The following is a 12,449-nucleotide window of genomic DNA, read 5'->3' as shown; positions in this document are numbered from 1 at the left end:
ATTCCAGATGAGTATCTGCAGGATAAAATGGAACCAACGATTACATTAGTTGTTCACCAAATAACTGACAACAACAGTGAGACACTGGATTGGATATCTGACAGGATCCTTATATTGTACTTTTGACACCTTCTTGACATCATTTTTCAAATAAATACGGCTGTTTTGAGGACAAATGGGAGACCTGTTCAGTATTAGCTTAGTGTGTCTAATGAAGTGACCACTCGGTTTAAAGTGATACAGTAATCCCTCCTCGATCGTGGGGGTTGCGTTCCAGAACCCCCTGCGAAAGGTGAAAATCCGCGAAGTAGAAACCATATGTTTATATGGTTATTTTTATATTGTCATGCTTGGGTCACAGATTTGCACAGAAACACAGGAGGTTGTAGAGAGACAGGAACTTTATTCAAACACTGCAAACAAACATGTGTCTCTTTTTCAAAAGTTTAAACTGTGCTCCATGACAAGACAGAGATGACAGTTCCGTCTCACAATTAAAAGAATGCAAACATATAGTATCTTCCTCTTCAAAGGAGTGCGCGTCAGAAGCAGAGACTGTCAGAGAGAGAGAGAAAAGCAAACAAAAATCAATAGGGCTGTTTGGCTTTTAAGCATGCGAAGCACCGCCGGACAAAGCAGCTGCAAGGAAGGGAGCAATATAAAGGTAGTCTTTCAGCATTTTTTAGAGGAGCGTTCGTATCCTCTAGGCCAGTGTGCGAACAGCCCCTCTGCCCACACCCCCTCCGTCAGGAGCAGAGAATGTCAGAGAGAGTGAGAGAGACAGAGAAAAACAAACAATCAAAAATCAATACGTGCCCTTTGAGCTTTTAAGTATGCGAAGCACCGTGCAGGAAGCATGTCGCTTGACAAAGCAGCTGCACAGAAGGGAGTAACGTGAAGGTAATCTTTCAGCATTTTTAGACGAGCGTCCGTATCGTCTAGGGGTGCGAACAGCCCCCCTGCTCACACCCCCTCCATCAGGAGCAGAGAATGTCAGAGCAAGAGAGAGGGAGAGAGAAAAGCAAACAATCAAAAATTAATACGTGCTGTTTGATCTTTTAAGTATGCGAAGCACCATGCAGGAAGCATGTCGCTTGACAAAGCAGCCACATGTAAGCCCAGCAAGGAAGAGAGCAATGTGAAGGTAATCTTTCAGCATTTTTTGAGGAGCGGCCGTATCCTCTAGGGGTGCGAACAGCCCCCGTGCTCACAATATATTTGAGGAGTTTTATTTAATATGTAATACGCCCCCGTGCTCACAATATATTTGAGGAGTTTTATTTAATATGTAATACGCGCTCTGGTTGGGTAGCATCTCAGCCATTTGCCAATAGCGTCCCTTGTATGAAATCAACTGGGCAAACCAACTGAGGAAGCATGTACCAGAAATTAAAAGACCCATTGTCAGCAGAAATCCACAAACCAGCAAAAAATCCGCGATATATATTTAAATATGCTTACATATAAAATCCACGATAGAGTGAAGCCGCGAAAGTCGAAGCGCGATATAGCGAGGGATTACTGTATACCTACTGTAAGTACAGTAATCCCTCCTCCATCGCGGGGGTTGCGTTCCAGAGCCACCCGCGAAATAAGAAAATCCGCGAAGTAGAAACCATATGTTTATATGGTTATTTTTATATTGTCATGCTTGGGTCACAGATTTGCGCAGAAACACAGGAGGTTGTAGAGAGACAGGAACGTTATTCAAACACTGCAAACAAACATTTGTCTCTTTTTCAAAAGTTTAAACTGTGCTCCATGACAAGACAGAGATGACAGTTCTGTCTCACAATTAAAAGAATGCAAACATATCTTCCTCTTCAAAGGAGTGCGTGTCAGGAGCCCAGAATGTCACATAGATAGAGAAAACAATCTCTAGCAAACAAATCAATAGGGCTGTTTGGCTTTTAAGTATGCGAAACACCGCGGCACAAAGCTGTTGAAGGCGGCAGCTCACACCCCCTCCGTCAGGAGCAGAGAGAGAGAGAGAGAGACAGAGTTTGTTTTTCAGTCAAAAATCAATACGTGCCCTTCGAGCTTTTAAGTATGCGAAGCATCGTGCAGCATGTCGTTTCAGGAAGCAGCTGCACAAAAGATAGCAACGTGAAGATAATCTTTCAGCATTTTTAGACGAGCGTCCGTATCGTCTAGGTGTGTGAACAGCCCCCCTGCTCAATCCCCATACGTCAGGATCACAGATAGTCAGCGCAAGAGAGAGAGAAAAGTAAGCAATCTAGCTTCTCAGCCATCTGCCAATAGCGTCCCTAGTATGAAATCAACTGGGCAAACCAACTGAGGAAGCATGTACCAGAAATTAAAAGACCCATTGTCCGCAGAAATCCGCGAACCAGCAAAAAATCCGCGATATATATTTAAATATGCTTACATATAAAATCCGCGATGGAGTGAAGCCGCGAAAGGCGAAGCGCGATATAGCGAGGGATCACTGTAATTATAATGTGCTCTTAAATATAAAATGGCATAGTAGCTGAAACAACTGCTTGATCAGTGTTAAAACTGAACAAATAAGATTTACTGGTATTTAGTGTAGAGCAAAATGCAACCAAATGTTTTATACAAAATGATCCTTAATCACCTTAAGAGTACAAGGAACCTGGCTGTCATTCAAACAAAAGTTAGGCAAGTGTCTCTTATCTACATAAATAAAATGATAATACCCCCTGTCTGTCTTTTGAATTTTTCAGCATTGTTTGATGTTATTTATCCATTTTACACACTAAGGACCTCGTTTCAACCCTTAGATCTCATTCTGTTTGTTTTTCCGTTTCTTCACTAATCATGCCAGAACTGCTGAACTAACTTTTACAAAAGTTTGCATGTAGAATTTCGTTAGTCCAACTAAAAATGTAGGCAATATAGGAGGGGGTTTGTAATGCAAAGGCAACCTAAAAACTGCATGTTATTCCAAAATAACTGAGTCAATCTTAATGAAAGATTGCATGTATACTAAAACTGAGCCAACTTTAAAATCCAGGCTACATGGTGTTTGAAAATTTCATCAGGAAGTGTGGTTGTAATGGAGGGGTGGAACAAAAAAACTCATCCCTCCAAATGTCAATGTTTATGAAATTTTGCATGCATATTACCGTTGATACAAGTTAAAATCTCGATGTTAATGCTTTTCAAAAGCTTCATCAAGAAACAGGGTTGTAAGGGGTTTGTTGCAAATCCAAAACTTTGCAGTTATCACACCAAAGTGGTTCAGCAGACAAAGTGTTTCAAAAATTCTGTAGAGAAAAGCCAAGCAAAATGACACCTTTAATTGGCTAACTAAAAAGATTACAATATGCAAGCTTTCGAGGCAACTCAGGCCCAGGCCCCTTCTTCAGGTTACATCTTGCAAGTTGTAAGTGCAGCTTCTCCATCCCAGCAGATCTCTTTGCTGCTGCCGCGTTCTTGAGCCGCCCCTGAAACACAAAGTCCAACGCCGGACCGCTAAAGGTCCGCCACACACTCTGTAGCTGCAGGGTTGGGTGCACGCCGCCCCTGCGGCACGTGGGTGAGCTCCCCTGTTGTGCCAGGCCTTTCACAGACAATTTTTCCAATACAGGTCCCCACCTTGACCCAAGTGGAGCATCCTGCCGACTACGCCACTGTGAAATAGTACGGCCCGGACACACACAGGCAGACACGTTTTCAGCCATCACCACACGTTTATTTACAGTCTCTATTATATACAATGATATATAATAGATGATGACCACACCCGGCCACCTGCCACACAATGTAAGAACCATTTCTGTGCAGCTTACAAGTACATTTAGGGAGATATAGCCAGTCAAATTCACAATCCCCCCTCCTCCAATAAGTTCAAACTTTGTTAGCTTAAATCACCCTTAATATTAATCCAAGACATGTGCAATTTAGGTTCCATGGGTTACTCATATGACCAAATCAGAATGCCAAGCTTCATTAAAATTTGTGACAGTAAGGCCCAGAAGTGTGATGATGATTTGACATGGAATCAAATGGTGTCCGTTTTAATTTAAAGGACAACATAAAGTAACTTTTCTTGTCATATGACTGATTGCACATGACTACTTCTCAGATTCCTTTTTTTTCAGTTTATTACTCCACTTTCTTTAACGTAAAGGCAAATATTCCAGTCACTTCTCGTCCTCTGATAAACCAAGCCTCTACTTGCTGCTCTTTGTTAACACTGCAGGAAGTCTGCTGCTGCAAAAAAAAAATCTGCACTGGCTCAAGTACTGTAATTCCTTGTGTAAGGGACTACTACAACTAAATTACTGTAAAACTTAGAAAAGCTGGGGCTGAAAATATTGTTTTTTGTGATTGGCCAATTTACCGATCACTAATCAAGTCTTTTTTAATGAAAATCGGCTGATTTAGATCAGAGGCCATCCATCCATTATCCAACCCGCAGAATCCGAACACAGGGTCACGGGGGTCTGCTGGAGACAATCCCAGCCTACACAGGGCAGGAACCAATCTTGGGCAGGGTGCCAACCCATCGCAGGACACACACAAACACCAAACACACACTAGGGCCAATTTAGAATCGCCAATCCACCTAACCTGCATGTCTTTGGACTGTGGGAGAAAACCGGAGCGCCCGGAGGAAACCCACGCAGACACGGGGAGAATATGCAAACTTCTCACAGGGAGTACCCGGGAAGCGAACCCAGGTCCCCAGGTCTCCCAACTGCGAGGCAGCAGCACTACCCACTGCGCCACCGTGCCGCCCTGATCGGAGCATCCCTAAATCCAATCATACACATCTACAAGTAGAGCAAATCCTCAATTTATGTGAGCAGAGAAATCAATAGAGAAATAATGTAGCTCAAATGTTCTTAATGTTCAGTCGTCATGGTCCTGTGGCTGCAGGTTTTTAGCCCAACTCACTTGTTTTTACTGTACTCTTCCTTTAATTAAGCAAGCCGTTATTTCACAGTTTTGTGTGTTATAAGTTCTGGGTGTTTGGTTAAAAAAAAGCTTGATATACTATTTTTTTTTTTACTAAACAAAGAAGAAATTATTGTGCTAGATAGGAAATAATTCAATTCAGTCACTTGTACTAGTGTGTGCTCTGCTCATCGTAAATTGTCGGTATTCAGATGTCATTAAGAATGCAAACTCCTCAGAAAAAGTGAATTTAAAAAATCAAAAATAACCATTTAAAGATATAGAAGACATGCCAATATGTCTTAATTGGTTATAATTGTAAATCTGATGCTACTGTGTCCAAATGCAAAATAAAAAAAACAAGGTCAATTAAACAATGAGATTAATTAAAGGTAACAATGACTGATTGAGAAACTGTTTGGAACAAAAACCTGCAGCCACAGGTGATCCTGAAGACTAAATGTTTAGAACCACTGGTGTAGAAGTTGTTTGGGACAGTTGTATATCAGCCAGCATTGATTAAAAAAAAAAGTCACATTAAAAAGAAACGTTTGCTTTCTTACCATAACCAATTGTACAAATGTACCCAGGTAACATGGTACTTTGGAGAGTTATAGTATAATATAGCCTTTCTCTTGAAATAAACATACAAAGAAAGTTTCTGCATTTTTTGATCTTATGAACCAGAATGAAGCTGATTTTTTTTGGTTACATTCATTCAAATCTGGAATGATTTTCAAACTTGCTCTGCTAGAGATAACACCTGATGATCTATGTAGCCATTTCAAGAACAGTTCACTGCAGCCTGTGGAACTGATTGGAGCTGGATGCTGATGTTTCATAACCACAGTGTTGGTCATTTTCACAGCTGGTGCTGTATTCACGTTCAGAGACTATCTTCATGGCAGCCTGTCTAACTGGGAAGAGCTGGATCTGCAAGTCAGTGTTCATGTGCTATGGTTCACCTGTGTTAATTCCTGTCCTACATGTCTACTTGCTTTATAAGTATCATGGCTAAAAAAAAAACGATTGTGAGACAGTTGGAAAAGTCCAGAAAAGGTTGATAGGACATTTCTTTGAATGTGAAACCAGAAGTGGTAGAGTGGTAAAATGCTTTATTAAATGGTACTTAGTAAAGGGGAGTGTCTTATTAAGGTTTGTATAGATAACTAATGTTATTAAACAAATTCTGTCAATTTTCAAGTATTTTAGTGTTCGAAGAACAAAAATAGGGATAATTTTTTGGGCTACAAATACTTCAAAATATTTTCCATTATGCGTTCATATTAAGGACCTCATGAAGGGGTTTTCAGGAATATTTATTCTTCTATATTATCCACGTAATTGAGAAATGAATTACAGCAAGACCAGGTTAAGACCCCCACAGGATCCAGAGTGTCACATGCATACTGTATATTTATTTACACTCTATGGATATCATATATATAAAAATAATATGAGCAGGAGGTGGTGTCCCTTGAAAATTTAAGCCAGCAGTAACTTGTACAATAGATTGAGGAATGGCAATATAATGTTAGGAGTGATTGTGTACGAGTATGTGTGTTGCATGGAAAAGTGTGAGAGTCCACTGAAGCAGAAAATGCTGGCATTACTTTTTTCTTGCATGTGCCAAGGCTCCAGGGTGCACACTCTGGTCACCCTGATGGTAGATCCACCAATGAGTTAGAGAGAGACAATTATGCTTCAGATATAATTTATCTAATGTTTACCTCTCATCATCATTACTTTTTGTATAGGGATTTCAGGGCCTTGTCCTGAAGTGAATAACATTTACAATTATGTCAGTGACATCATTTTAAGGTAATGTAGTTAACAATTGCAATTATTTTTTAATACATTTACATTTTTCCCTGTGCTTTGTCTGTTTAAATTGAGAGGAATATGAGCTGCATTTCATTAACTGAGAGAGGACGAGATGTTACCGGCGCATTGTTGTTAACGGGCAATCAAACAACCAGATGAGCAAACTGAGAAGAAACATAAAACAAAATCAAACACAACTATGTATTAGTTAAAGTTGGTATTGATCTTGTCCCACTTTTCATTTCAACAGTACTTAGAACTGAGGATTGATCATTCTCCTCTTCGTACTGTACTACGTAGTCTGGTCTTGGTTCACAGTTAGTACAGTATATATGTATGTATATATACAGTATGTATGTATGTATGTATGTATGTATGTATGTATGTATATGTATATAAAAAATCACCCATTGGAAATTTTTACAATTTCTTCAACAGCATTAAATTACAGTGGATGTGATTTGGATTTTTTGACGCTTATTTCCAGAGTTACCTTTTCAAGGAGGTGTTTGCAGTGTTCTTTTGTCTTCATTGTGTAGGTTAGGCCACAATACTGACTTGCCACAAATTAGATCTTCCAGGTTCAGGTGTACTACAATCAACTGAAACCCCTTGACTGTAGACAGGTGATCTCCATTGAACTAATTATGTGACTTTCAAAACCAATTGGCTACACCAATGATGATTTGGAGGGGTCATTAAAACATTCAAGTCAAAGTTATTCCTTCAGAAAGATGTATATACAGTATGCATTTTCCAGTGAAATTGTGTTCTGATGTTAAGTATTTTATATACCTTGTACAAAAATAGCTTTCCCTCACTGGCACTTTGTATTGGAGTATAATGGGGCATTAAGTTTAAAAACTTACTGAATATGTCCAGGACAGTTGTTGAGTATTAATCTGTGTTTTGCAATTGCACAATTACATCGTTAAAACATTTCATACAAAAAAACCCCTAATTTTATGAGATTCAGCCATTTTAAAACACCACCAGCTGTGCAGGCCAGCTTAGCATTTTGTGTTCTTCCGCATTAATCTTATCTCTTGGGATGTGATTTCCTTTTGAAAAGCCAAATCACATGAATTTTTGTGCTTGGTTTTGTTTTGATGTACTTCCGTATTTATGTTACACCTTACACAAATTAATAGAAAATGTGCCCTTACTATGAGAATAGTACCAGGATTATGAGATAAAATTATTATTTTAAGATCAATTTTGTTGTCACAAACTTGTATTGGAAACACGGATGGCATGTTTTCTTATATCAAAACTTTTGCTGCTTCATTGGTAAGCTTGTTTTTTTTTTCTCTAGTGGTGCCCCATGCCCCATTAGCCACCATTCTAAAGCACCAGTTATCCAAATTTATATGGTGATTAGGTCATGAATATTTGCTTAAGGTGCTTTTATTTATTTTTATATAATAATGGACCAAATTTTTTTTTTGCATAAGCACAATTGTACTATGGAATCAAAGCAAGGTTTTATACATGAAGCCATTGGTTATAGTCACATACTGTAGCTGGCGAGTAGTGGGACTCTGCCTGCATTCCTTTTGTTGTAGGCCACACAGCCTGTGGTTTAGCAAGCATAGTCTATACTGAAAAAGTGACTGTTTCAAGTGAATAGAAGTGGGATGTGTTGGTGAGTGCATCATGACTAATTGGAGAAAGGAAAGTGCACTGCTGTTAGCAAAACGGTTATTTCTTAGAATATTGCAAAATGAGTGGCTGTGTTCTGACTATGAATTGTGTTTTTAATACCTTTGCAAATGGAAAAAGTAAACCATGAAATTTTCTTTGCTCAGTGTGTACTTTCCAATGCTTACATAGAAATTGGAAGTACATATCTGTTCAAAATTTGATTTTAAATAATAGATCGCGGTAACAGTGTCCTGAATCTTTCAATGCTTTCTTTAACATGGAAAAAGTTAATTCTACTTTACTATAGACAGATAATGAATCATTTGAATGGAATGATGAGGATTTAACTGGAGAAGATTCTAAATCCCCAACTGTGTCCCAGATGAGAAATCACCCAGGTAAAAAATCTTGTATTATTTCAAGATCTTTTGATTGGCAGCTTTCTGAAAATGTTTTATTCTCTTTTAGAATTTGCTCCAGTTCTTAAAAAGTACAATATTGGTCAACTTCTTGGTGAAGGAAGTAATGGTGAAGTAAGGGTGGCTACAAGGAAGTCTGACAATGCAACTGTAAGTTGAATCTGCAAACTAAATATTTAAAGAATTGACGTGCTGTTCAGCAATGAAATTACTAAACAGTGCCACAAACCAATCCATCTTACATGTTTGTTTTCTGAATAGGTGGCTATAAAAATTATTGCACTGAGCTCAGGATCCAAATGGATTGATGTGGTAAGTGTCTTTGTAAGATTTTACAAGGCTTTCCTTAAAAGGTATATGGTGTTTCTGTGGAGTGCCTTGCCTGCACAATCCTTTTATACCAGCATACTCTTATGGCAGCTGTATCCTTGCCTGCTGAAATGCATTGATAAAAATTAGCATCAGTACTAGCATTTTTAACCAGTGATGCTCTTACAAACTGCCATTTTCCTGTTGGTAATTGGCACTGTTCATATTCTGGCATGGGTAGGGACAAGGGAAAAACGTATCAATGATGAGGTACATACTATGTTAATTAAATTAGTCAGTCAAAATACTGGAGTCATTCTCCCTCCACAATTGTATACAGTAAACAGAGATCTTGCAAAACATGTTAAGACCATCATGACACCCTTACTGATAGAGACAGATGCTGTAGACAATTTGAGTTTTTTTTTTTTTTAAACTGGAGCAATAAGCTGGGATGTCATTGCCATCCGGCTTGGACAGTTGACTGGCTGGGTCTTCAGATGTCTTAAGGGGTTATTTTTCAGGGCTCTCTGGTTTTCATCTCATATTTCAAAGAAGGATTGGTGAGTCTAAAGTGCACAAAGCAACCATCTTAGCCAGTTGAGCCAAAAGAGAACTATATTGGTCAAGTGACTAATCACTTTTCTGCCTCCAACAGTGAAATATATAGAACTCTTCAAGGCAAAGTTTGAGCTTGTTGCTATATTAGATAGATAGATAGATAGATAGATAGATAGATAGATAGATAGATAGATAGATAGATAGATAGATAGATAGATAGATAGATAGATAGATAGATAGATAGATAGATAGATAGATAGATAGATACTTTATTAATCCCATATTACAGCCTCATCACAATTTAAGGTTGTCCAAAGTAAAATTATTTGTTGTGCCCCATACTAAATAGTGATGATAGCGCTTTTAGTACTGTGACTCCCAGGCTGTAAAACTTCCTACCTCATTACATTTGACAGTCTGTTCCCGTGTGGTACTGAGGTGTAATCCTCTGTACTCGGGTCCCAATCCAGGTGGTTCATTGTGGCAAAGTGCTATCAGAGCATGCTCCCAACCTCTCTCTCTCTCTCTCTCTCTCTCTCTCTCTCTCTCTCTCTCTCTCTCTCTCTCTCTCTCTCTCTCTCTCTCGTACAACTCTTTTAAAACTGAGTTAAGGTCATATCTTTTCAAACAGGCTTGTATGTAATGATTGCTTTTTTTTGGTAATTTTGACTTTATTTTCTCTTATTTATCTGTTTATAATATTGGTTATCTTGTCGGCTTTGTCATTCTGTATTTTAACTTGCATACAGTATATTGAGACTTCATGAAATGTGCTTATAAATGAAATGTATTATAATTATGATTATTTTTCGTAACCGCCCTGTTTCTTTTGAGCCCAGCAACAATTTCCATTTCCCTGTAGTGCCTTAGCTGGAGTACAAATGTGTGCAAAAACATGTCTACAATAGAAAAAAATCCACTTAAAATTTGAAGTCATCAATATTTTCCCAGTAATTTTGTAATTGAAGTTGGGAGTGGGGATGGTAAAAAAAAAAAAAAAATGTAAGTAAACAAATTAAACATATGTATAATTTGCAGTGTATTTTTAAGTGAGCAGCATATCATATTATAGTGCTGCACAGTTGTAATACTTTAATATCAATGAAACAAAATTAAAAATTGGATTATTTTTTTTCTGTAAAACCTGAGCATGCATTAAATGGGTTGGGCTGCATTTAAGTCAATATTTACAAGTCAATATTTATTTCTGTTGCTTAATGGTAATATTCACCATGAAAACATTGATTTTTGAAAGTAACTATAACCTATAATAATAGTTGCTATTTAGATAGCCCCTTAAGTATTCATGATTACAAAATTACTGCCTTAGAAAGAAACGGTAGTTAGTTATCCTGCGATGTGAACAGGAGGTTGACAAGAATGTTTTTATGTTTGCACCCCCAGCCAGGTCGAAAAGGAAAAGTTCCTTTAGAAGTGGGACTGCTGAAGCGTGTATGCGCAGTGCCTGCTTGTCCAAGTATTATCCAGATGCATGAATATATCCTCAGGCGAAAATATATTTTTATATTTATGGAGCTACTGGAGTCTTCCATGAGTCTTGAAGACTACATTTACAAAAACATTGGACCCATGAATGAAGAGAAAGCAAAGCATGCCTTCCGTCAGATTGTGCAGGCAGTGCTACACTGCCATTCACGGGGAGTGTTTCACAATGACATCAAACCTAATAATATCATGTATCAGACTACCACTGGTCAGATTAAACTGATCGATTTTGGGTATGGTGATTTGTTACATGAAGAAAAATATAAATATGCTCCTGGTAAGTCAATGTGAGACTTGGACAGTCTGCAGATTGGCTGAAATGTTTGTGCATTAAAATTGTGTTTGTTTCAGGCACGCTTGAATACTGGCCTCCAGAATGGTGCTTATTCAAGAAGTACAAAGCAGAGCCAGTCACTGTGTGGACACTGGGTGTTACTCTGTTTGAACTGCTGTGTGGGAAAATGCCATTTAAAGGAAAACTTGAAATTATGGAGTGCAAAATTTTCATCACGAGAGAGGTCTCAGTAGGTGAGAGATAAAAGAAACTAACCACAGTTTAATAAAGTAAACCTCTCAGTCCTTATTACTGGAGTTATAGCTTGCGATTTCCCTCATTTTTCTAGATTGCAAGGATATGATCGAGAAATGTCTTTGTTTCCGTCCAAGGGACCGCCCTACTCTGAAGGATATTCTAAATCATCCCTGGCTCTGCTAAAGTCTTCTAGTGATGTAAGCCTTACCACTGTTCATCTTAAAAATACTTAATTCTATTTAGATGGAAGTTATGTCAGAGTAGATGTAACAGAAAAAGTGTATGCTGTTGGGAATAAAATTTCAGCCTCTGTTCCAACATTATCTGTAATTCATTGTTGGTGGTGTAATGATCAGCAATTTAAAATGATAAAAAAAGAATTTAGGTTGATGCGTTCTACTGAATTGTTCAGTAAAGCTCCAGTAGTGAGCATACTCGGGTAACATTTTAACACTCATCTTTTTTGTTGTATTATCTCATTTATGTTTATGTACATCCTCTTAATTGCTTTACTTTTAATGAACAATAGTGGTTATTACTGCTGCATGATGGGTCCAGCATCCTAGGTTTGGTTCCTACACTGGATGGTTGTGTCTGTTTAAATTTTGTGCATTCATCTCTTCACATTGGTTTTCATCACACATTCCTTAACTTACGTGTGTGTTTGTGTTTTAATAGGTTGTTCTAGGATTTTCTCTTTCCCTCCCATCCAGAACTGGATTAAGCAGGTTTGAGATGAGTATGACTGCTGATAAACAGTGATATAA

Source organism: Erpetoichthys calabaricus, chromosome 1, assembly GCF_900747795.2.
Source record: "Erpetoichthys calabaricus chromosome 1, fErpCal1.3, whole genome shotgun sequence".
Taxonomy (NCBI): domain Eukaryota; kingdom Metazoa; phylum Chordata; class Cladistia; order Polypteriformes; family Polypteridae; genus Erpetoichthys; species Erpetoichthys calabaricus.
This window is presented reverse-complemented; position numbering follows the sequence as displayed.